We start from the raw sequence: 26126 nt of genomic DNA, 5'->3' as shown, positions 1-26126 counted from the left end.
TGTGTGTGTGTGTGTGGCCAGCTCAGCCCACCAGGGGGCGGGGCTGGCTGGCATGTGGTGCTGGGGGATTGAACCGAGATCCCTGTGCTTTGCTAAGCTTGTTCTAAGTAGATGCTTTAGACCACTGAGCCATCTCACCAGCCCCGAACAGTACCAATCTTATGTTGGGTTATACACATATTTTTTTCCCCCATATATGTGTGTGTATGTGTGTATAAAAGACAGGGAAGAAGTAATATAAAGTCAACAGAAAATGGAAATATATTTTTTAAAGTTTCTAATACTAGGAGAAGATATCATACAATGTCTTTCAAATAAATTGTAAGTCAAAGATACAGTATAAATCTTAGAACAAAAAGTAAGATTAAGCAATATTCAGAAAATTAAATACTAATTAAAAATTAAATGTTTCAAAACAATTGAACTAAGAAAAAGTTTTCATGACAGCCAAGAAGTACTAGGAGTAAAACATAGGATAAATACTGGAATGGCAAATAAACGACCAGCACTTCTAACAGTTTGTAACTCTGACTTAGATTACTACAATTTAACACATTCTGAGGTTATTAACCTGTAATCTACACAAATACTATGTCCTGTTTGCTAAGGGCAGTTATAAAAAGAACCCATCAGTCTTAGGAGGAATTCTCTGGACATGAGGGCTTAAGGCTGTAATTTTTAAATTGAGTGGTCTTAAGCACCCTGTTACTAATTTGCAGAAAATGACCACAGTGAGTTCAAAATCCAAGTAACCCAGTACACTTAGCACCCGGCGCACAGGACTATAGTTGGTGTAGAGGTTGCACCAACCTCTGTGGCTGAATGGGGCAAACAGATCGGCTGGCAGCTGGAGAATCCCAGCTGGGTCTGCCTAAGACCAGAGCTCAAGGGCCTCCGGGAGCCCAGTTTGTGCCCCTCCCCCAGGTGGCGCTGTGCTGCATGGAACCAACAGCTCACGATTTAAAAGAACTTTTTCCTTTCTTATCTAATTGAGCAAAGCTAGAGGGTTTAAACTCTCTCTGTTCTTTCTTTGCTCTGCCCTCCTTGTCCCGTTTGGGACTTGATTTCAAAACAGTACTCCATGCCAAGTCCTTTATAATAGCTTCGAAAGTAGCACAAATACAAAAACCAAGAAAACAACAACACAAGGCTAAGTAAAGGCATCCTTGCCACACCTTGAAAGGTGGGCAGGGCAGAGGTGGGTCAATACAATCCACATAAGAAAACAGTCCAGAGAGCGCAAGAATCCCAGCTTGCCAAGTCACTGGCGACTTAGTGTTGTGGTGCAGCCTAGGGCCCAGGGCCCCAGAGTCCAGCCTGGCCCGAGCCTCTCTACCCAGGCTGCTGCTTCTTTCCCCAGTCTTAGGTCCTACGTCATTGTCAGTCCTCCTGGCTCCAGGGGCAGTGGCTGCCACTCCCCCAAACCTGTTTCTGACAGCTTTTTAGCAGCTTTCTTAATTTCTTCTGTGATGATAACATTCCTCTTCCCACACTTGGATGGGCAGAAGCTCACACTTTTGAAGAAGTGAGTGGGTACAGGGGAAGCCTGGGAGCAGGGGACTGCAGACAGGCCAAATGGGAAAGGAGTTCGGGGGCCTCTGATACCTCCAGGTTCTTCCCATCACCTCTGCTGTGACTGGCTGTTTCCAAACATGGCTTGCAGTCCTCAAGAACTTATAACTCAACCATGAGAGTACACAGAAGGTGTTGATGAGCTTAGTAACATTCTCTTTCTTAGGCTGAGTGGTGGGACGCAAGTTTGTCACACAAGTCCAAAACCCTCCATCCATAGATATTAGGACCACATAGCTTTCCAAACTCAGGTTCTTTGGGTTTTAGAACAACAGGTTAATATTTGTACATAAGGTATATATTGATAGTTAGGGTTGGGTTGTCCCACAAGCAAGCACATTGCCATTTTTCCACATATAAAATTTATACAAAGCAAGATGAATGTACTACACAAAGCCTTTCATCCAAATGGCGAGGTTTTATCAATAAACTCTAAAACACCAGTGGACAACAATGACAAAGAACAAAAGAAATAAGGGGTTCATTTGAGTTTGTAATTATAAATAAGAAATAAGGATCAACATGATTCCTAATATATATATATATATATATATATATATGCATTATATACACATAGTGAGAGAATTATATATGTGTATATATATATATATACACATATATATATGTATATATATTCTTCAATATTTCTTTAAAACTAAAGACAAAAATAATACAGGCACATTGTGGTAAACTCCAGATCCTTATAATCCTCTTGCCTATTGAGAACATGGTGCATTTCCTTTGGCGATTATCACTTTTTATATATCTTTAATTTTAGAGTAATTTCAGATCTAAATAAAAGCTACATAGTAAAGAGGTTTTCATATACATCTCTCCTGGTCCACCCCATAATTACGGTCTCCTAAGATCACACTCGCTAAGAACTTGGGTCCTGAGAGATGCACACTGGTAAACCACAGACACTCAAATTTCACACTTGTTGAAGTCTCACTATTTTTCTTTTTTCCGGTACCAGGGATTGAACTCAGGACCTTGCATTTGCTAGGCAAGCACTTATTCTGCTGAGCTATCTCCCCGGCCCCTTGAAGTCTCACTAATTTTTTAACTGATCTCCTTTGTCTGCACCAAGATTTGATCCATGAAACCACATAGATTTAGCCTTTGGAAAAATTCATAAGTTTGTCTTATTTTATTTGCCTATTGCTTATTATTTAAGATTCTGAAGAGCTTAGAGAACTTGTTAAAGAAAAAATTTGAATGACACTTGCTTCATCCTTCAGTCAGGCAGAGTTTATTCAGGACTGTGGCCATAATGATAGAGCTGCTGCAATAGGTTTGCAGTGGGCAGATGGTTGGGAAAGATCCAGGGCTCCACTCAGGGAAGTGTGGGTGAGCAGGACCCACAGTCAAGGAGCAGGTTGGGGTTAGTGGATGGAAAGGTACTGAGAAGAAACCTGGCAGTGGGTGGAGAGTCTTGCCTCAGCCTGTGAGGCTTTTGAAGTTCGCAGTGGAAGATAGAGAAATAAAGATAAGGAACAGAAAACTGAGGTAAGGTGGAGCCCTCTCTCCAGATGAGAGGATAGGGATGGCTCAAACACCAATGTATTTATTGAAACATTTGGCTGGTTGGTGTCACATGACACCCCTTTTATCTAGCCACCCATTGCTTGGATTGTCTTGGGGCTTGGTTCTCTGGACTGAAGGAGCTTGTTCATGTGGCTCGCCTTGGGAGCTCTTTGTTCTTGGACTGGACTGGACTGGCCTTGCCTTGCCCCTGCACATGTGAGCACCTTCCAGGTTTGGTGGCTCCATACAGATTCTAGCTGAAACCACCCAATGGGATTCTGGCTGAAGATGGGCCACAGAAACCACACATCCCTGAGAGTAATATGAGGGACCTGATCTGTAATGAGGTGAGCAGATGTTGGGGTGAGGATTCTTGCTAGAACAAGGGTCTCTTATTAAAACTGGATTTTATAGGGAAATACATGGTGGTCCTAGAAGGTTATGGAGTTACACTAATGTTGGGTCAAGCAAAGAATCTTTGTTAGACTGCAGCAAACAATTACCAAAACCTCTCTCCTCAGCCTTGTCTGTTTCATGCCCATCCCTGACTTCTCCAGTGTCCCCTCCTCTTTCTGGGTTCTGCAGACTTTCCTTCTTGCTCGTGAACTTACACACACTGGTGTGTGTATCAGTCAGTAGTCTTTGGGAGTTTTTGTCCCCCAGGCCATCTTGGAGGGGAGCTTTGGCCAGATCTCACAGGGCCAGGAGATAGCCTGGGGCAGGAGTATGGGCTTATGACAGACATGAACAAAATTGAGGGATAAAGCAGGGGTGGGAGATGACAGATCTGTGCCAGTGCAGGATGACCAAGCTGCAAAGACATTAAAAAGCCTTAGAGAGAGTACCCGCCTCTCCACTTAGCAGAGGGAGCTCCAGAATCAACAGGACATGATGTGAAACTTAAGGTCACACATCACATTGATACTGAAGTCTATAGTTTCTGCACTCCCCATACATGTACTTAGTCATTTATTTTCAGAAGTGTCTGATGAGATCTTACTCTGGGCCCAGGACATATGACTCCTGACCTCATAAAGTCTCTAGTCTAATGGGAAGAAATAAATAGCACTTAACTAGCCAAACAAAAAACTTTATAACCTCTAATTGTACCCAATGCTGTAAAATAAAAATATGAAGTCAAGAAAGGTGCATATGAAACTGAATTCAACATGTCTGAGGACAGTTGAGGGCTATCTGGTGCTGTGGGATCAGTGTCCCCAGAGGAAGCTGTCAAAGCACCAGTTCCTGGGCACCCTGACAGTCTAGTTTGTGGGTCTGGGGCAGGGCCCATAAATCTGCATTTCCAACAGGCTCTCGCCTGATACTGAAGCTGCTGACTTAAAGCCATACCTAGAGCAGCACCAATCTAGTGTATTTGATCTACAGAATGTGAAAACACAGATCAATCCACCCACCAGCTCAGGAAGCCTCTTCTTGCTTTAGGAGGCAGGAGATGTGAGCCATGCCTGCAGTTCTGCTCCACAGTCACTGGCAATGTTGGGAGGTTAGAAACCAGAAGAGGAAGTGCCCATGGGACTTCTCAGGTCCTCAGCCCAAACCTGTTTGTTTATTTCCCTCAGTATGTATGTGTGTATATAAACATGCATGTGTGTATGTATGTATGTTGTGATGCTGGGGTTGAAAGCTGGGGCCTCATACAGGTTAGGCAAGTGTTTTGTGATTGCCTAGGAACAGAAGTAGGACCTGGGCCAAGGCCTGGTGGGCAGAATGACCAATATCCAGAGGCTTCAAAAAGCTTCTCTTTTCAAGGGCCTGGAATTAACCCATTATTGCCAAAGATTGCAAGTTTTTTGAAATTTTGCATGAAATTCATATCTGTTACCTAGAAAAATTCAAGGAAGAAGAACATGAAGACAAAATTTTACTATGTTCCACTGCTATGTGCCCCCAGATGGAGCACCAAGCTTAAAAGGATTAATCAGAAACACTGAAAGCCATTCCTAAAGTTCCCTAACAAAGGTTCAAATTCTCATCTCTCTTCTATTTCAGGGTTACATCAAGGACTGCTTCCAAAAAGCCTGTGGTAAGTCTTGGGAGAAATAAGCCCTGCTGGGCTTTATGTCTTAAAAATGCAGAGGGCCTTAAAGGAAATCAGGCAATGGAACTAAAAGAAATTTAACCTCATGGCTCCTCCATGTCTCTTGTGACTCTTCTCCCTGCTCTGTCTGTTGGGAGAGCCTTTGTGTCACAGAAATGGGATGCATGGAGGAACAGGAGAGTACTGACCAAGTGACTTTTCCCTGGACCCTGGGGAATGGGACATCAACCCTGGCACTCCTAGGGTCTTCAGGGAACACTCAGGAGAGCCATTGTCTTGGGGGCATGAAGAGAGGGTTAGGTCAAGATTGCTTTTTCATGGCATTACAGTGAATGTTCACCCAGGCTGTGCAAACATCTGCCCTGTGGGCCACTTACTATGGACCTCTAATTGAAAGAGCAGCTCTGAGGCCATTCAGAGCTTCCTGCTGTCAATGATCATAACTGTGGGCGTTCCTGAGGTCATGTTCAGAAGTATGGGCTTGGGGAGTGGATGGGATGAAGATCTGACTTCACTGTTTCCCCCGTTCAAATTGTCCAGTGCAGAAACTTTTCCCAGGAAGGACCCCAAGCACCTCTGAACCCTCAACTATCAACATTTATGAGTCCTGGCTGTTGGTCTGGTTCCCTCAAGGCCCAGCTCCTTGCTGTTGCAGTGAATGCCAGTGATTTGGACAGATATGCAGACCTCTGATTCTGGTTTACCTTGACAATATCTCCTCTGTCACCCCACTGTGGGCCCACCCCACTTTAAGGGCTCAAGTCTCTTAATGGCAACCAACTAGAAGGTTAAGACCTGGTTGTAGCCCAGCCCTGAACCTCAGCTTCTCTTTTGTAAGACGAGGAGGTCAGAACTGATGATCCCTAAGTTCCCTGTGGGCCATGATATTGTAGGATCTTTGGTCGTACACAGCCACTCTAATGGTGGAATTTCAGATCCCATAACCAGATCATGCCAGAGGTGTTTTGGACAAGGTCTTGCTAAAAATCTTTGTTCCTTTCCTATTATGGTTTGGGTCTAGTTGTCCCCCAAAATTCTCATGCAGTTATGGGGCGGGCTTCTAGAGTTTGTGATTAACTCATGATCCACTGGGATTATGGATGTGAGTGTTGCTGGGATTATGGGTGTGAGTATTATACCCAGTCTGGGGTAAATAGCCTGAATGCACTTAAGGGAGACAGACTGGCTCTCTGTAGCCACTGTTGCTGCTACTTCTCCCATTTGCTCTTGCTGTTTTGCTGTATTCCACTGCTATGAACTGCTGCCCTCTGCCACATGCCACTCTGCCTTAGAACCAGCTGAGTATGGACTGAAATCTCCACAAACTGTGAGTTTAAAAAAACCTTTCTTTCCTTCATTTTGGATGTTGGGTATTTATCCCAGCAATGAGAGAAAAGTAACTGAGACAGAATTTGGTACCAGAGAAGTGGGGTCATTGCAGTGACTACCTGATCATGTTGTTCAAGAACTTTTGGGAATGGCTATGGGAAGAGATGGAAAGGTTCATAGATGTCACCTGAAAGAGAAGTGCCTGGACACCTTCATCTGTTCTATATGGGAGATTCTGGTCAGAACTCAGAAGATAAGATGGCTGATAGAAATCCTGCCTGTAAAGACCAAACTGGGGGAAGTTTCTGCTGGGAAGGACTGCATTTGTTGTTGGACTCTGGATGATAGGTATTATGGCTTGGCAAAAAGTTTGTCTGAATTTTGATTGTGTCTAGAGACTTTGCCTGAGACTGAGATTAAGCGGACTGACTAATCTTTTGAAAGAAATTTCAAAGCAGCCAAATATTGAGGCAGTGGCATGGCTAATGTTGGGGGCTTTTAGTCAGATTTATGTTGAGAATCAAGAGCAAAGAGTCCAACAGGATGATTTAAAATGTGAGTTCGGCTAGAAAGAAAGGTCCAATAAAGTTGTGGAATGTAAAGACAGAGCTGAGAGGATCTCCATTGCTGAGAAGGAACAAGAGAATGGAAATGGTGGCCTGAGGGCATCATAGGAGGCAGCAGGTCTCTACTGTTTGCAGCCTCAGAACCACAAGGGTCAGCCAAATAGCTAAGTGGATTAAAGTGCCTGCAATCAGGTGCAGGGGCCAGGGGTTTGATCCCCAGGCCTGCAGTGCCAGCCCCGCCCCCGAGGTGCGCTGAGACAGCAATTGAGACTGGGCATGGTGGCACGCTCCTGTAATCCCAGCTTTTGGGAGGCTGTAAACAGGTAGATCACTGTAAGTCCAATCTAGTAGTGAGACCCTGAACACCCTGTAGACCGTTCCCTAAAATAATAATAATAATAATAATAATAATAATAATAATAATAAAGAAGAACCACAAGAGTGAAGGACTTTTCCTTGGGAAAAAAGCCACAGAGCCCCATGTTTTAAAATGGCAGCAGTGACCACACCAGGTTCCAGAATGGTGCTGACATGGAGAATTTATTCTTCAGAATCAGGGTCAGAGGACTCAGCAATCCAGGCACTCAACCCCTATAGCCAAGAGAGAAGGAAGCTTGGCTACTGCTCCAGCTGGCAGCAAACCTTGCCATCATCCACATGGTGTTGGTTTTAGGCACTTGCAGAATGCAAATGCAGGAGTTCTGAAGTTAAGAAGGTTTCCACCTAGATTTCAGAAGGCCTGGGAAGTCAGATAGTGTGCCCCCGGGGAAGGCTGTGTGTAAAACTGAGTCACAAGCCTATTCAGTGGAAACCACAGAAGTTTGGAAAAGCCAAGAATGTGTATCATTTAAGAAAAGCTGCAAGAAAGGAGCAAAGCAGGCTTAAGAGAGAAGTCATGGGAGCTACCACCAGGAGTGCCATAGGGATGGAGCCACATGGAATTCACAATTTGCCACAGAGTCCAGGGAGATGGCTCAGTGGAATAAGCACTTCCCTGGCAAGCGCAAGGGCCTGAGTTCAATCCCCAGTTGCACAAACACACACACACACACACACACACACACACACACACACACAGATGTGTTTGGCAGGCTTTCTTTTCGTCTTCCAGTTCCAGGTACTTGGTTGCCGTGGTTTACAGTGCAGTTATGGCCAAGTCCAAGAACCACACCCCACACACAACCAGTCCCGAAAACGGCACAGAAATGGAATCAAGAAACCTCGGTCACAAAGACATAAATCTCTGAAGGGGGTAGATCCCAAGTTCCTTAGGAACATGTGTTTTGCCAAGAAGCACAACAAGAAGGGCTTCAAGAAGATGCAAGCAAGCAATGCCAAGGCCATGAGTGCACATGCTGAGGCTATCAAGGCACTTGTCAAGCCCAAGGAGGTCAAGCCCAAGATCATTCCGAAGGGAGTAAACCACAGGCTCACTCAACTTGTCTACATTGCCCACCCCAAGCCTGGGAAGTGTATCTGTGCCCACATTGCCAAGGGTCACAGGGCTTGCCAGCCAAAGGCCCAAGCTCCAGGAAAAGCTGAGGCTCCAGCTTCTGCTCCAGCCAAGGCCCCCAAAGGTGCCCAGAGCCCCATGAAGGCTCCACAGCAAAAGACTCTTATCTGCTAATGTAAAAACAGAAGGACTGGTGTGACCCCTGCGGTGCCATCTGTGGGGAGCTGGTGTCCTCCTGTGCTCTTTTTTTTTTTTTTAATTTTATTTATTTATGTGTGTGTGTGTGTGTGTGTGTGTGTGTGGCCAGCTCAGCCCACCAGGGGGCGGGGCTGACCGGCATGTGGTGCTGGGGGATTGAACCGCGGTCCCTGTGCTTTGCTAAGCTTCTTCTAAGTAGGTGCTTTAGACCACTGAGACATCTCACCAGCCCTCCTGTGCTCTTTGTACAAATAAACCTGAGGCAGGGTGGTTTTTTTTTTTTAAAGAAAAAATAATTTGTCACAGATTTCTTTAGACGTTCCATATGTAACTACAGGTTTTAATGTTTGCCCTATGGGATTTTGGACTTTCTTTGGTCCCAGTGCTTTGTATTCCCCTGCTAGGCATACCTTTTGGAATGGTAGTGTTTTTCTTGTGCCATTAAATGTTGGAGATGTTTAACTTCATTTGTGAAAGACAAAAGATTTATACTATCTGAAGAGAAACTAGAGTATATTAACTTCATTTGTACAGGGCCATTTCACAGCTAAGAGTTAGATCTTGGAGGAGACTTGGAACTTGGACTTTTCAACAATGCTGAAACTGTTAGGACTTTGGCAATTCTTAGAGATGGACTAAAATACCTTTTGCACAAAGGGATGTGCATGAGACTTTGAGGGTCCAGGAAAGGAATGTTATGGTTTGTGTCTAGTTCATCCCCCAAAAGCCTCATGCAGTCATGGGGCAGACTTCTAGAGTTTGTGATTAACTCATGATTCACTGGGATTATGGATGTGAGTGCTTCTGGAATTATGGGTGTAAGTACTGATAGGTTTTTTGGCAGCATGGTGTAAAGAGACAGGAAAGGTAAAAGAAGCCTTTATTAACTCTACAGACATGGAGAGGATCAAGAACAGATGGGGCAGATAGATCCTCTGGCCTGAGACCAAGAAAATTGAGGCCTTTGTGGACTTCTGTTAGGGGTGGAGCTTAGGGGGGATGCTTATAAATATCTGAGGACATGATTGGGGTCTTCCTTGAGGTGGCAGGAAAGGTGAAAGGAAATTGCACCCTGGGCTGAGTTGGAGAAGTGGGGAGGTGCTCTCTGGGAAGATAAGCTGTTGTTTTAAGGGTTTCAGCCATATTAGGGAACCACCATAATAATTCAGCAATTCATACTAGGGCTAGAATCTGTCAGGTACTACATCCAGCCTCAGGCAGATAGCTTGAATGCAATTCAAGGGAGACAGACTTGCTCTCTGTTGCCCTTGTTGCTGCTACTCCTCCCATTTACTCTTGCTGTTTTGGTGTATTCCACCACCATGAACTGCTGCCCTCTGCCATGTGCCACTCTGCCTGGGAGCCAGCTTTGTATGGACTGAAACCTTCACAAACTGTTAGCTAAATGAACCTTTCCTTCCTTCATTTTGAGTGTCAGGTATTTGTCCCAGCAATGAGAGAAAAGTAACTGAGACACTTTTCCAGGGTGTATATTGAGCTGGCCAGGCCTTCATTTTGAACATCAATGTTCGTGTGGCTTTGGCATTTCCTCCAGAAGCAGGAATGATCCTGATTGACTGTCTCGGACTGTCCCAGCCTCAATTTCTTCATCTGTAGCATGGCACCACAGCCATAGAGGTAATTAAACTGGGTGTCTGGGGAGACTGGTGGGGTTGGAAAGAGTTTAGGGAGAAGCTCCACAGGGAAGAAGTGACCACTCAACCACCAGAGTGGGCATGGGGAGTGACAGCTGTTCTCCAAGCATCCTTCCAAGCAGGGTAGATTCAGCTTACCGAGAACCATGTGACCAAGGACCTCGGTCCCACCATCTCCCACTGCCCAGGGTGTCATAGCACAGGACAGGCTCTGCTGTCTGAGAAGCTCTGACAGTCTCCTTCTTCTGCTCCAGGGACCTGGGTGGCACTTACAGCTCTCATGAACAGCAAAGGCCTGTACCTCTTCAACATTGTGAAGCCTGAGATCATCACTCAGGACGTGAATACAACGTTCCCATCAGGGCTGGGGAGATAACTCATTGGTCTGAGCGCCTGCCTGGCAAGCTCAAGGACCTGGGTTTGATCCCTCATACCACATGCTGTGCCGGCCACTGAAACTGGGCATGGGATGTATGCCTGCAATCCCAGAACTGGGGAGGCTGAGACAGGAGGATCAGTATCGAGTCTGAGCTGCATACTGAGACCCTGCACCAAATAAATAAATAAATAAATAAATAAATAAATAAATAAATAAATAAATTTTTGTTTTAAAGTTCTTAACAGCCTGGACTCCTATGAGAGAGTCCTAGGCAGCATTCTCTTATGACTGGTGATTGTTTGGGACACATGCCTGGTGCCCTGGGAGCCAGCCCAGCCTGCCCCTCTCAGCCCCATCCCTCCTAGAGCTCCCTGTTGCTGCAGATTAACTTTGGCTTCTAAGAGTATGTGTTGGTGAACTTCCTGCAGCGCTTCAACTAGGAGCTCCAGGGGCAAGGATGGAGTCAGGCCAGAAACTACATTTCCTGAACTCTGGCCTCTCCCTCCATCATAATGTGAGACTGTCTCCCAATTTCTCCCTGACCTAAAGGATACTGACATTAAAATGCTGTACCTAGGAACTGGGAGGTACAACACTTCTGTGAATGGGGGAAGGAGGAGCAGGGCAGGGAGGGGACAGGTCTTGCCCACCCCACCCTGTTGTTGGGTGAATCTGGCAAGCCCTGGTTACTCACTCTTTTTTTTTTTTTTTTTGTGGAACCAGGGATTGAACTCAGACCCTTGCACTTGCCAGGGAAGCGCTTATTCTACTGAGCCATCTCCCTGGCTCCTGCTCACTCTTTTTCAGCCCTTCCACAGCTGCTCCTAATCAGAGCCTGCAGGAGAAATCCATGCCGCTCACCTCAGGATTCGGCTTTGCCTGACTGGCCTCTACCTTCCCAACTATCTGCAATTCGACACTCTAAACCACACGCCCTGTCCCTGCTACACCAACACTGCCCCCTTTGCTGAACAGCTCCACCAGACTCCTTGAAGCCCCCAGTGTCCCCTCACCTTTCCAGGACTTGATCAAGATGAGGTTGTCTGGGAATCTGTGCCAATCATCTATACATCCTCTCCTAACAAACCTGCCTCCCCAGGACTGGGGATTGAACATAGGCTATTTATTTATTTATTTATTTATTTTTTAATTTTTGAGGTAGGGTCTCACTAAGTGTCCACATTGGGCTCGAACTTACAGCCCTCCTTCCTACGCCTGCCCAAGTGCTGGGGTTACAGACATGCACCCTAGACCCAGCTGCAACTGTTTAACAAATTCACACAGTAGCTACCCACTCCTGCCACTGAGGGCTCTTAACCCAGCAAGCCCCAGGCTCTGAAAAGAGGCTGTATGGCTGAGTCGCAGACCGGTATCCATCAGGGTTTTCAGGAGCAAACAACAGAAGCCAGCCCTGGGGCAAACACTAAGGGGGAAAGAGGAGCACGTGGAGGTGTGTAGCAGCTCACAGACTGGGCAAGCAGAGGGCTGAGGCTGGGATTGGATCCCAAGACACAATCCAGATGTCTGGGACCTCAGACAGCAATGACCCCCTGCAGTATCACTGGGTGGCACCTGGGGACCATTCATCCCACCTGGTTTGTGGCCCTGGTACTTCACTCCCCTCAAGATCCAAAGTCCTGATTGGCTGAGTTTGGGAGCGGAGCTCACTCTTTGGCTCTGGAGGGTAACTTGAGGGATGGCAGTTTCCACAACCAGGCTGGGACACACATGGACACACCCTTTCACCTTCTTCTAGTGGCTAGTGGAGGAGGGAACCTTTATTAGCAACATCCCAAAAATTGAGTAGGAGTTTGCCAGCGACCACATGACAAAGGGTACTAGAGACAAAGGGGACAGCAGTTTAGTCTGATAGGTTATAGCCCAAGTACAGACTACTAAATTATAATGGCCCTAATCCAACATGGCTGAATCTCCAAAACAACAGCTTATCTTTTTTTTTTTTTTTTTTTTTTTTTGTATTTTAGGGAAGGGTCTACAGGGTGTTCAAGGTCTCACTGCTAGATTAGACTTGTAGTGATCCGCCTGTTTACAGCCTTCCAAGAGCTGAGATTACAGACACGTGCCACCATGCCCAGTCTAACAGCTTGTCTTCCTAATGACAACTTCCTCCCTCTTCCATACTCCAGCCCTGGATCCAACTTCCTGTTACCTTTCCCTCCCACACAAGGGAGCTTCTAATCAGCTCCTTGTGTTTCACTGAACCTGCTCCTCAAACTCCACCCCTAGCAAGAGTCCATAAAGCCTCATCCTCCCTGTCTCAGGTCAGAGGATCTATCTGCTCATCTCCTTGCCCACAATCCTCTCCGAGTCTTCAGGGTTAATAAAGGCTTCCCCTCCCTTTTTTTCTGCTTCTCTGCTACGTTACTGCTGCTGCCGTCGCTGCTGATAACACCTATCAAAATCTATCATAGTCCAGGTAAGTCAGGCGAGAAGTAGGGGAACACTGTCCCTAGGGGCCACTGTGCCAGCAAGTGACCCAGAAATGTTGTACCCATTCACTTTTTCACTCTTTGACTCAGTTACACATTTCACTCATCAATCAAACATCTTGGATAATTTTGAGTTCCCTCCAGTGTCCCGATGCAGGCGATCACCGGAGAGCATCTCTCAGACTCTCCCTCTGCCTTCCCCTGAACCAAAGTCCTTTCCATCCTTTGCCCAGCCACTATTAAATCTGTCATCTTCTCAATGACCAGCTTCCTGCAGGAGCCTGAAGCAAGGATCTGACTCATTATCTGCCCCAGGGGTTACAACACTGGACAGGAAGGGAGACAGGATGGGGAGGAGGTTCGGATTTGGAAAAGGGCAGGGAAGGTGAGGGACTTCCAGAGGCCTGGCTTCTGGTAGGAGAAGAGGAGAATGCGGCCTCAGAAAGGCAAACTGATGTGACTTTAATGCAGGAGAGAGGCATCCCATCATCAGCGCGTTCCCAACCCACTTTATTATGAGCCAGTGTCCCTCCCCTTCCTGGCCAGGCTACAGCACTAAAGGGCTCTTGCTACTCTCTGTCTTGGAGTGCCGGGCTGTTTTCTCCAGGTGAGTGGCCAAGTGAGGTAAGGAAAAGCATAGTGCTATGGACTGGGTGTGGTTTTCCTCGCACTCCCCCCAAAATGTATGTTGAAGTATGACTGCCATTGTGAGGGTGCCTCCGAGAGACAATGAGATCATTAAGGAGGGGGATTAGTGACTTTCTCCAGGAACTGGGTTAATTCTGACCAAAGTGAGTCCCAACCTCTGGAGACCGGGTTAGCTATCGTGAAAGTGGGCTGTTATAAAACAAGGTTGCCCCTCGCGCTTTGCTTCTTTCATGTGCTTGCCCTTCTGCCTTCTAGTGTGAGATGAATCAGCACCAGGCCCTGTCTAGTACCATGTTTTTGGCCTTCTCCAGAAAATTTCCTTTGTACATTTCTCAGTATTTTTCCCCCCAGTGGTACTGAGAATTGAACTCAGGACCTTGCACTTGCCAGGCAAGCACTTATTCTACTAAGCTATCTCTCCAGCCCACATTTCTCAGTATACCACTGTAGCAACAGGAAACAGACAAGACACATAGCAAGATGCTGGCATGTGCAAAGTCCCAGGGGTAGGGAGAGTCGAGATAGACTCAAGAAACATCAAGGAAGCAGGGAGAAAAGAAAGGAAAAATGGAAGGGCAAGACCAGCCCAGCAGGCAGGGCCCACACCACTGAGGTGGCAAAGATGTCTGGTCTTTATTGTAACAGCTGGAAGCAAGGGGCGCAGTAGCACTTGGTAACAGGATGGTTAAAAAGATTTGAGGGACGGGATCATCCTCTGACCCAGGCTCCTTCAGAGCTTCCCATGTCCACCTCCAGGGCCTCCTGGGCCTGTTTCTCTTCTTCTGTTGGAGTCCAGAGCAAGGGTCTGACTCATGCGACCAACCAGGAGCATCGTGGGGATGGGGATCATGAAGGACCCCTGGCAGAAAGAGTTCACCAATCCCAACTGCAGTCTGGGAATTTCAGGACTTACAGCACTAGCCTTCAAGGTGCTGACATTGTTAGTAGCCACACTTCACCCAAGGTCAGTCCCCTGAGGAGCTTCCCTTGATGTCACAAGGACAATAGCCAGAGAATTTGGCAACTCTGACAGCTTGCTCCTCAAACAGAAACTTCTGCCATCACTGGGGACACACAGAGAGATCTTTGAGACTGTTGCCCCTGCAAGTCCCAGAAGTCCCTGGGGCTCATCCTTGCTCCAAAAAGGACGAGTGTTGCCTTGGAGAGGTCTGAGCTGGGATAATTCTTAGCATCACCATGCCAGGACAGGACAGCAAGAAGCAGAAGGCGTTGGGGAATCCCAGAGGGCAGAGGTGGCCAGAGCAAGACCAACCTGCAAGACCTCTGTCCCATGTCCTGTTCCTCCCATCTAAGCCAAAAAGCTCTGGCCTAGTCTCTCTCAAAAGACCAGGAAGTCCTCCTGGCCCAGGGGAGGTGCTGGCCCAACCCACGCAGTCGTTCACAGAAGCCTGTACTGCTGCTTCCCCCAAGGAGCAAACAAGGGCTTCCTGAGGACAGGCCCAGTGGCACACATCCCGCCAACTGGCCTTTGGGTCTGGGCAGGAGGAGGGCCTGGGATTTGGGACCAGGCCTCAGGTGAGGAGTAGGGGAGCACTGTCTCGGGGGGCCACTGTGCCACCAAGTGATCCTGGGATACATCCCAAATCCTAGAGGACAAAGTCATTGAGTTGGTAACTTGAGTGTTTTGTGCTGGCCACTGTCACCTGGCTTGATTTGAAACATGTTATTAGTTCTTTTAGAAAAACCAGGTATGTTCCAGCTGGCCATGGGCCACCTTCGTTTGGCATATAAACCCCTCCTTCTCCCTTGGGGTATGGGATCTACCCACCTTGTTGTCACCAAGGAGCTTAACAAACGGAATTGTGTGCTGTCCCGAACCTCTTCCTGCCATCCTCTGGGAACTGAGGCAGTTCTCCTATGCAGGGACCAGGCTTTGTGAAGCAGTTGGTCATTCACTCTACACCACGGGAGCACGCACACCCTCAGCCAAAGGCATGAGGAGCTAAGGTGGCCTCTCAGGTCACAACTGGGCTGGGCACTTTGGAAAAGTCCCTCTCTCAGAACACTTCTTGCCACAGCTGGTATCACTAGAGTAGAAAGGGTGCTGGCTTCAAGACCCAGCTCCACTCCTGACCACTATGGGACCTTCAGCAACTCATTTGAACTATCTGAACCTCGTTTCTTCTGCCAGTGGTGGAGTAACCTTTGCCCTGTCCTCCCATGGGGATGGGCAGTATTAAAGGCATGTGGAAATGTTCTGCACTTGTTTCTCGGTCTGTGGTTACTTGGCTGTGTGTCTCTCTGTGCTCCCTACCTGTGCAAGAAGCAGGCCCGCTTTCCTAGGATTTTCCCTGGCCAACCAGCCCCTCAGGGAGCACGAACTGAACCCCGACACCAGAGCGCAACTGAGCCCTCCCAAGCACATGGCTCACAGCCCACATTCCCATCCATTCCACGCCATGTCCCACAGAGGCTGGGGTCCCTGGGAATACCCCACTTGACAGATGGGGAGACAGAGACCAAGGAGATCAGCACATTGACCCGTGGCTGCACAGCTAGGAGCAGCGGAACTGCAAGTCATATAAAGCAATCAGTTGCAAAATCTATGCTACTTCCACTTCTGTGTGTGCAGCAATTTCCATGTAGCCCGGCTGGTCCTGGGAGCAAGGAGGTCTGAGCCTTACAGGGATGTGGGACCTCAAAAAGGAACACAAAGGGCTGGTGAGATGGCTCAGTGGTCTAAAGCACCTACTTAGAACAAGCTTAGCAAAGCACAGGGACTGCAGTTCAATCCCCCAGCACCACATGCCAGCCAGCCCCGCCCCCTGGTGGGCTGAGCTGCCCCCACCCCCGCACACATAAATAAAATTTAAAAAAATAAATAAATAAAAAAGAAAGAAAGAAAAATCTTAAAAAAAAAAAAAAAAAAAAGGAACAAAAATATCAGGGTGGCCTCTGGGTTTCAGGCACAGACTGCAGGAGCCTCAGCCTGAGGCCACCAACTCTCATGACTACTACTAGGAAGGCTTGGCTACCATCTCATCCCACAGACGGCACAACTGAGGCTCGGGACCATCAAGGCATTTGGCCAGGAAGTTGGAGGATGAACAAGGGATGTCTGATACCATGGCTGTGCCCCATGGCAATGTCACCCAGAGGTTGGGGACAGCCTTCCTAGCAGGCAGAGCTGTCAGTCCCCTGCAGGAGGAGGGAGCACTGTCCCTGGGCAAGGGCCAAAGGCTGGAGAGGTTATGGGAAAACTCTGAATGGTAACTGGACTGGCCCTGACACTGTCCTTCGCTTCTGCCTCTCCCACCCACACCCTCCATGTCCCTTCTCCTGCTCCTTTCTTTCCTCCTCTTCCGTGTTGGCTTCCCCTCTGCTCCTGGTGTCAGCAGTTTATCTATAGAACAGGATCACACTGGCGTTGGATTCAGGTACTGTGAGGATTAGATGAGGTGTAGGCAGGGACAGTGTTTATCCCTGCCAGCTGAGACTAATTACTGCTGTCTCAGCCTCTCCAGCTCCTACAGGACCCCGGCCACCAAGTTCCCTCCAGTGCAGTCGTCTCCTCCGTCCCTCTAAAGAGGCACAGATGGGGTCTCCGCTGGAGCTTCCTGCCACGCAGGTGAGCCGGTCTATGCCCCTCTCTCTACCCCGCTGCACAGACAGGCTTCCCATTTCCCAGCAAGTGGTTGTGCGCCCTGGGCTGGGAGCTGGCGCTGCAGGCCCCACCCGCGTCTGGGCTGGCAGCTCGGAGCCACGTGATTTCTCGGCAGAGGGTTCCAGGCAAAAGCGGGAGGTCTGACGGCTACTTTCAGTTTCGTGCAGAAAGTGAAGTCGCTGCAGAGCAGGTGAGTGCTAGTGCCGGGTTGCCGACGGGGCTGGGGTGCACAGCAGTGGGCGGCTTAGAGTTCGAATTCTGCTCATGGAAAGGAGGAAGGGATGCCAGGGGTGCTGTGGCCAGGCGGGTAGCCGGGTAGGTGAACAGATGGATACATGGGGTCCGGCGGCTGGCAGTGTGCAGCCTGCTACCCTGCAGTTTGGCAAATGTCTTGTGACCCACAGACATTGGAGGGGCTGGGTCTCCCAGCTGGGGGACAAGTATGAGACTGAACCCCTGGCCCCACACCTGTTGCCTGTTGCCCTCTTGCTTTTTTTTCAACTTTTCATTGTTTTATAATGAATGACAGAAGTCACACTTCATTATGCACGATGCAAACTTTTTAGCCCAAAACACTTTTTATTATGGAAAATTCCAGATATGCTCAAAGTAGAAGGAATCAAATTAGGCTGAAACTTATGAGGTTGATGGGTGTGATGAAGGCGTTGTATTTGCCCCTCACTTTCAACAGTCACTTACGGGGTTTCTTGCTTCCCCTTATTTCAAAACAAATGACAGATAGCAGAATTTCTCAACGAAAATATTCCAGAATGAATTAAAAGATAAGGAGCCTTTTAAAAAAACAGCCACAGTGCTAAAATATTTTTTCTAGTACTGGGGATTCAACTCAGGGCCTTTGCATTGAACTATATCCCCAATCCCTTTAATGAACTAATTATTAATTAACAAATTATTACTTTATTGACACAGAGTCTTAGTTGCCCGGGCTGGGTTCCATCTTTGAATTTTCTTGCCTCAGCCTCCCAAGGTGCTAGGATTAGGCATGTGCCACCCTGCCAGCTCTAACGCTTCTTTCCTGTCAGATCTCTACTAGTTCTAAGGAATATTTTAACTCCTAAGTCATAGGGAAAACATGGGTGTTATGTTACTACTTGGAATTTGCATTTCCACTTGTTTTACAGCTTTTTTTTTTTCTCCTTCACTCAGAAAGCCAGAACCTAGAGTTTGCTAGGGCGGCTACTAAAATTGGAGAAGGTGGGGTGCCCCCCACAGTACCTTGGATTTTTAATCTTTCTGAATTGCTTTCCTTCCCCATTTTCCCTCCCCTCCCCTCCCCTCTCCTCCCTTTCCCTTCCCTTCTCCATCAGAGAGAGAAATGAATCCAGAAAAGCACAAGACTTGGGCTGGTTGTGTAGCTCAGTAGCAGAGCACTTGTCTAGTGTGTACCAGGTCCTGGGCTGAATCTTTAACACCGTAGAGATAAATACAAAAAGCACTGGGCCTTTTATTTCCCAGGGGAAACAGAGGGTCGAGAAAGCTGACAACCTGGTGGTATGTACAGACTCTCCATTCGATGCTTTCCTCTAACTACTGACCTGAAGATAGGCCCTGGATCATGCCCACCTCTTCTTACTCCGGAAACAGCTAGTTGGCTGGCACCCAGCCTGGGAGGTGGACAAACCAGGGCTTTCATTGCCTGGCATTTGTCAGGTGTCATCTCTGGGAGCCTCAACTTCTCACCTATAAAATGGGCATAGTAGGGTGTTTTGTGGGTTGAATGAAAGGAAGCATGCTGTGTTTGGTGGACAGTAAAGGACTGCGCAAGGGTGAGGAGGCTGAGTCCTTGATGAGGGCAGACAGCAGAAGGGCTGCTTCACAGAAGTCTGGGTGTCAGCAGCACCTGACCAATCTCCCTGTACCCCAACACGCATACTCTTTCCCCTCTGAGGAGAATCCAGCAAAACTTCCTATGATGCCATCTGTTATGGGCTGAGTTCTGACCTGAAAAGACATGTTGAACCCCTAGCCTCCAGTCTTTTGGAATGTGACCTTATTTGGGTTTTTTTTTATTTTAAGGAAGTGTCTACAGGGTGTTCAGGGTCTCACTACTAGATCAGACTCATAGTGATTCTCCTGTTTACAGCCGCCCAAGTGCTGGGATTATAGGTGTGTGCCACCACTCCCAGTCTCAATTGTCATATCAGTGTGCCCTGGGAGCAGGGCCGGCATGGTAGGCCCAGGGCTTGAACCCCTGGCCCCTGTGCCTGCTTGCAGGTGCTTTAATTTGCTGAGCTATTTGGCTGGCCCTTTGGAATGTAATCTTATTTGGAATAAGGGTTTTTTTTTTTGTTTGTTTGTTTTGTTTTTTTTCCTTCCTCGAATGCCTTCAGGGCACTTTTGGCCAGCAGGAGAGTTGTGAGGTTCGAACTCCAGGAACCTGAGGCTGACAGCTTTGTGGAAGCAGCCACTTAAAGACTGAGCTAGGGCCAGGCCCCCTGGAATGTAATCTTATTTGGAAGTATGGCTGTTGCAGCTATAACCAGTTATAAGGAAGTTATACTGGACTGGACTGGACTGGGCCTCAATTCAGTGTAACTCATACCCTAGTAAGAGAGGAATTCAGCATACGTGTAGTGGGGTGGGGGTGGGGGTAAGAGCAGTAGCCATGTGGCAGAGGCAGAGATTGGACTGAAGAGTCCACAGGCCAACAAGTGCAACTAGAGAGAGTCCTGGAAGGAGCCTGGGCTTGCCCACAATGAGATTTCACACCTCAGATGATTCTCCTGTTTAGAGCCTCCCAAGAGCCATGATTACAGGCTTGTGCCACCATGCCCAGTGTCAGTTGCTATCTCAGCCCCAGGGGTGGGGCTGTCACAGTAGGCCTGGGGATCGAACACCCGCCACTGCACCTGCTTGCAGGCACTTTAATCCACTGAGCTATTTGGCCAGCCCCACACTGCTATTGTCCTGATCTTACTTTGTGGTATCTGTCTTCACACTTAATAAATCACCCCAACATCTGTCCTCTGCCTGTAGCATAGAATTAGACTAAAGTTTAACCTCATCTAGCATATACAAGGCCCTGGGTTCCTTCGAGCCCCAGAAGTACAAAATACATAAATAACCCACAACTTTTATAGGCTTCTCAGGATATAAGACCCTATCTTTTTCCCCCAGACCTACTATTTTAAGAGTTGGTTGATAGTTTACAGTTTATTTAGCCTAATTTTTTTTTCCGATACCGGGGATCAAACTCAGGGCCTTACACTGGCCAGGCAGGTGCTTACGCCGCGAGCTGTATCCCCAGCCTATTTAGCTAATACTAAGTCTGCAATGGGAACACCCACATGATTTGGCAGAAAAAAAAAAAAAAAATGGATTAGGCTGGGGAGATAGCTCAGTAGTCTAAGTGCCTACCTGGCAAGCACAAGGACCTGGGTATGAGCCCTTTATCATATGTTGTACCCACCCTGGAACCCTGAGTAGGTCATACTGGCCCCAAAACCAGGCATGGTGGCACATGCCTATAATCCCAACACTGAGGAGGCTGAGACAGGAAGATCACTAAGGGTCCAAGCTGCAGAGTAAAACCCTGTGCCAAATAAATAAATAAATTTAAATATAAATATAAAAAGAAGAAAAAATGGATCATCTCTGCTGTTGATGCAGGCTGTGTAGAGAAGGGAAGCCTTTGTCCCCTTAGATAATGCAGACTCTGAAGAACCGTCTGCTGCAGCTAACGCCGACTGATATGGTGAAGCCAGCAGCCTCGGTCTTGTGTGCATCTTGTCACCCATAACATAAGCATAACTGTGTCACCCATGTACTGCCTGGGGTTTCATGGGTCCTTGAAAGCTGTAAGGTTGGCATGGCCCCAAGTCTATTCCCAAGCTCTCTGGCTCTGGGAGGGACCAGGAGGGGAGCTTAGTCCTCCTGTCCCCTCTGACTGCAGCCTCCTCTACTCTCTTGTCATCCTCTTTCCCGGGGTGACCAGGCCACGAAATGAGTGAGTTTCCTGAGCAGAGGGCTGGGAGGCCAGAGGAAATGAGAGTGGGCTCATTCATCCTGCCTGTGTCCAGCCTGTCTGCAAAGGGCCCCGGCTTCATCCCGTGAGCCACCCTGGGGTCTTCTGATAAATTCCGGCTGGGATAGTGGTAACATTTGACAAAGGAGAACTCTCAGCGGCCTATGGAAACACTGGGTTTACCTCGGAGGCCTTTAGCACGCGCTAGATTCACTTTCAGTGTTTCTCTATGTGTTTCTATTCCTATTTTCAGTGGACTAATACATAAACAGAAAAATGGCACTTCAATTTTTAAACTAAAGCATATGGACATTATAAGTAAAAGGGAAATTAAACCCTATGTTAAAAAATTTTAAGCAGATGTGGTGGCGCACATCTATAATCCCAGCACGGTAAGAGGCTGAGGTAGGAGGTTGGCAAGCTTGAGCCCAGCGTGGGCAACTTTGCCATTTAGTGAGACCCTGCCTCCGAATCAGAATTAAAATGGTCTGGGGATGTGGCTCAGCCTGAAGGCTCTGGGTTCAATCCTCAGTACTTCATAAAAAATAAATAGTTGAACTTAAAAAATGTGAGTAGGTAATACAGTTATATAGTAAATAAATGAAATAACATACAAAAAATATATAATGAAAAATATGACTCCATACCACTCACCCCAGTTCCCCGGTTCTCCCTTCTGAGGGCACCCAGTGCTACCAGGTTCTTGTGTCTTCTTCCAAAGACAACCCAAGTGAACCTTCAAAACCATGGACACACACGTGTTCCTCCCTTTGCACAAATGGTAGTAAACTATTTGTAGCATTCCCCCATCTTTTTCTTAAATGCACTTTGAAAGATTTCATACATTAAAACAAAAACATCTGCCTTTTTTTTTCAGTATTTTAAAGAAAGAAAGAAAAAAAATAAAGAAAAAGAAAAATGTGTAGTGGCATATTTGAAAGGTCAAAGCTAATACACAGATTACATTTGGACAGAGAGAAATTGCACTCTTTAAGTGTTGGACTAATTTTCACTCCAGCCAGCTATGTGTGAGTGTGCCCGTGGCTCACATCCTCCTGAAGTGGGTGCTACCAACTTGTGCACATTTGTAAATCTAGGAGATGAATCATGGAGAAGGAAGAGGAGGAGGAGGAGGAGGAGGAGGAAGGGCAAAGGAGAAGTTGTTTCAAGCAGTGTGCCCACAGTGCTTCAGCTGTGAGCACACAGTTAAATTATTGCATCCTGTGACAGAACTTCCAGCCCTGCAGAGCACGGTCACCCTCTGTGGGCTCCAGTGCTGCGGGTGGCCTTGTGTCCCTTGGGCAAAGGCCGAGCTGCCCTGCTGACACCCTGGTGGAGCCAGTGTTGCAGCGAGCACCCTCACAGTCAGGTTCTGCACTCATCCTGGACTTGAGCCTCTATGGTGAGCTTCCATGGGTCCCTTCCACCCTCGCGGGGAAGTGAAGGGAGTGTTTGTTCACCTTTTGGGGACACCGAGGCTGAGTTATGCGTCCTGAGTTCTTGGAGGGGCCTGGTGCACTTCGGGGCTTCTGAAACTTCTCGTTGGAATGAGGAGATCAGTGGTTTGCTAAGTGTATATTTATCTGCTCTGAGTCCAGGTGATGTCAGGAGTTATGCCCAGGGCTTGAATTGAATTGAATCATAGAGTAAGAAAGTTGTTCTCTTTCCGGTTCTCATGAATCCTTCCTGATCTGTCAGAGAGAAAGTCTCTGGCAAGGACAGGGCATCTGTGCAGACTGCTCTCAATCCAAAGAAGAGGCCAGGCCTGAGGCCAGACAAGAGCTGGGAGGCCACAATACCATGTCACATGTACATGACATCGGTGTGTGTTTGGGTTTCCACGGTGTTATGGCTGTGTCTAGACGTCCCTCCAAAGCCACATGTGGTCACAGGGCTTTTTTTTGTAGTGGCTGAATCTATCTAGAGTGTGTGATGCTGGGACTAAGTGGGACTAAGGGTGTGTGACTAATAAATCAGTCCACTGATGGGCAAGGAATAAGAGCGTGAGTGCACACCTGCCCTAGGATGGGGAATCCGCACAGTGAGGGACGGGAAATCTGGCCTTGCCTTGTTGCTTTTGCTGTCTTCCACCACCAGGAACCGTTGTCCCTCTGCCATGTGCCACCCTGCCTTGGAGCCAGCCACTTACAGTCTCATTCATCAATTAACATAGGAGAATGCCAGTCAAGAATATGAAAGAGGCTTAGCCTCAATATTTCATATGGGGGGCCGGGGACATAGCTCAGTAGAATAAGTGCTTGCCTGGCAAGCACAAGGGCCTGAGTTTAATCCCTGGTTCCACAAAAAAACAAAAAAACAAAAAAAAACCCCTTTATGGGCTTCAATTTGTGTGTGTGCCAAAATATTGCATCCACTGCTCGGGCTTCTGCCCTCATGGCGCAGGGTACATCCCAACACTGTGCTGATCAGTTGGAGATGATTAAATGCTTTAGTTGTGGCAAGCAAGGACACACTGGCTGACATTGCCTGAGAACTATGCAGCACTACCCCCGTCAGCGGATTTATCTAGTACTCCGCTACCCTGGAACAGAGCTTCCCAGTCATTGATCTGTCTTGTTTCTGCTGTCAAAAAATGCATGGACCTTAACTCACTCAAGTAGTGGCTCAGTTCTTACAAAAAGAAGAAAGCCTTCTTCCTGAGGCTGGAACGTATGCAAAGCTTCTAGTTATGACAGTGATTCTTCTACAGAGCTTGCTAATTGCCAGGCGCTGTCTTAAGTCATTCAAGCCCCAAGACAGCCCTGTAGAATAATAGGTGCTGCTATTGTACCTGCTTCACAGATGAGAACATTGAGGCCCAGGGAGGCTTCATGAGCTGCCTGATGCAACACAGCCTGAAAATGGAGGGAAGGTCAGCTCCAGGCCTATGCAGCCTGGCTCCACAATTCATGCTCTGAATCTCTAAATTAGAAAAACATTCATTGAGGGCTGGGGAGATGGCTCAGTAGGATAAGCACTTGACTGACAAACGCAAGGATCTGAGTTCAATCCCCGGTTCCGCCAAAAAAAAGAATAAAAATAAATAAAAATAAAAATAAAACAAGCTTAGCAAAGCACAGGGACCACGGTTCAATCCCCCAGCTCCACATGCCAGCCAGCCCCGCCCCCTGGTGGGCTGAGCTGGCCACACACACACATAAATAAATAAATAAAAATTTAAAAAAAAAAGAAAAAAAAAAGAAAAACATTCATTGAGATTGGAGCTCAGAGGTAGAGCACTTGCCTGATATGTGTGAGGCCCTGGGTTCAAATCTTAGCACCAAAAAAAAATTTTTTTTTTTAAATTAAAAAATACTAACATCGATTTCTGGGAAAAATATAGTTTTGTTGCTGTGTGTTGCAAGACAAGGGATCTCATGCTGTGCATACACAGCGGGCCTTGTTACTTGCATGATAATTTGCTTAGTCCGGACACATGTTTGGGCAGCAGCTTCTCCCTTTCCTGGAGGTTCAAGGCTGAGATCACAGTGCCTGCATGGTGGGGTTGTGGGGAGGGCCCCCTTCTGCTGACTCCCTGTGTCTCACGCAGTGGAAAGAAGGCAAGGGAGTGCTCTGAGGTTTTGATAAGAACCCATCCTATTTACCATGGCTCCGCCCTGTGACTCAGTCATCTCCCAAAGAGCTCCTCATAAAACCATCACAATGGGAGTTAGGATGGCAAGATAGGAATCTGCAGCACCAAAATAAAATAAAATAAAATAAAATAAAGTAATGATAATAAAAAAGAATTTATAGCAGGGCACATATTCAGTTTATAGCTGGGTGTGTTCCAGCCATGTGGGTCTCTATGTGCCTTTCTGCTGAGGAGTTTAGTTGTGAGGCCAAAGGGTAGACATGCTTAAGATGCAGAGGTCAGTGTGGTCCCCAGAGTGAGCAGCCCAGTTTCCAAGCCTCTCCCCTTTATGTCTGGAGTTGTCTGTACCCTGCTCAACTCCCAAGCCAGCGTGAGATTCTGCCAGTCGGGCTGACCCAGCCACAACAGTTGAAGCTCAAAAGGGGATTTCCAGAGCTCAGTTTAGTTTCGATTCTGAGTGGGGACATTGAGCCCAGTCTGTGTGGCAGGACCTGGCAGAGCCACAGGGCTGGCACCTGAGATACCAAAGGAAGGCCAAGAAGCTGAGGGAGGAGCCTCCCTTGGAGACAACCTCAGGGTCTCCACCTAGACCAGGCTGCCTGGGTGCCTTTCTTGTCCCCAGGGCCTTTGAGGTCACTCAGAGGACCAGAATCACTAGGTTCTGGTTTACTGGAGAAGTAGGTGCCGCCACAAGGGACGGGGAGCCATCTCTCCCCGCCAAGAGTGGAAAGCTGATGGTTTTCAGACTGGTCAGCATGTCAATCACATGGGAACTGTCCAAAATGGCTGATGTCTCTGGTCCACCTCAAAGACTATGCTGCGATTGGTCTGTATTGTAGTCCATCAGAACTTCTAAGCCCCCATCCACCCTCTCACTCCCCACTCCTCCCCACCTCTGCCACTCCTGCCACCCCTGCCACAGCTGCCAATTCAAACCTGCATTGGAGGCCCCTGATCTGGACAACTCATGGAGAAGTATAAGGAGGCCCCAGATCATACAGGACAGAAGCCTTCAATCCTTGGCTCCACATTCTGCTTCCTAGGGGTGCTGGCCTGAGAGGCCAATGCTGAGCAAGAGAGAGAAG

At 47.6% G+C, this 26126-nt stretch overlaps 1 protein-coding gene and 1 pseudogene across 1 annotated transcript in view; both read left to right on the top strand.

Moving 5' to 3' along the window:
- Positions 1 to 8201: 8201 nt before the first annotated feature.
- On the top strand, positions 8202 to 8680 carry LOC105741427 (annotated as a pseudogene).
- Positions 8681 to 22788: 14108 nt separating this feature from the next.
- Positions 22789 to 26126, top strand: part of Nlrc5 (NLR family CARD domain containing 5) — a 73125-nt gene continuing 69787 nt past the window's right edge. The window contains exon 1 of the mRNA XM_023709361.1: positions 22789 to 22848. The gene's annotated coding sequence lies outside the window, so the exon portion shown is untranslated. The remainder of the gene's footprint in view (positions 22849 to 26126) is intronic.

The sequence above is a fragment of the Octodon degus genome, unplaced genomic scaffold (genome assembly GCF_000260255.1).
Source record: "Octodon degus isolate 3935 unplaced genomic scaffold, OctDeg1.0 scaffold00011, whole genome shotgun sequence".
In the NCBI taxonomy this organism is placed as follows: Eukaryota; Metazoa; Chordata; class Mammalia; order Rodentia; family Octodontidae; genus Octodon; species Octodon degus.
This window is presented reverse-complemented; position numbering and strand designations above follow the sequence as displayed.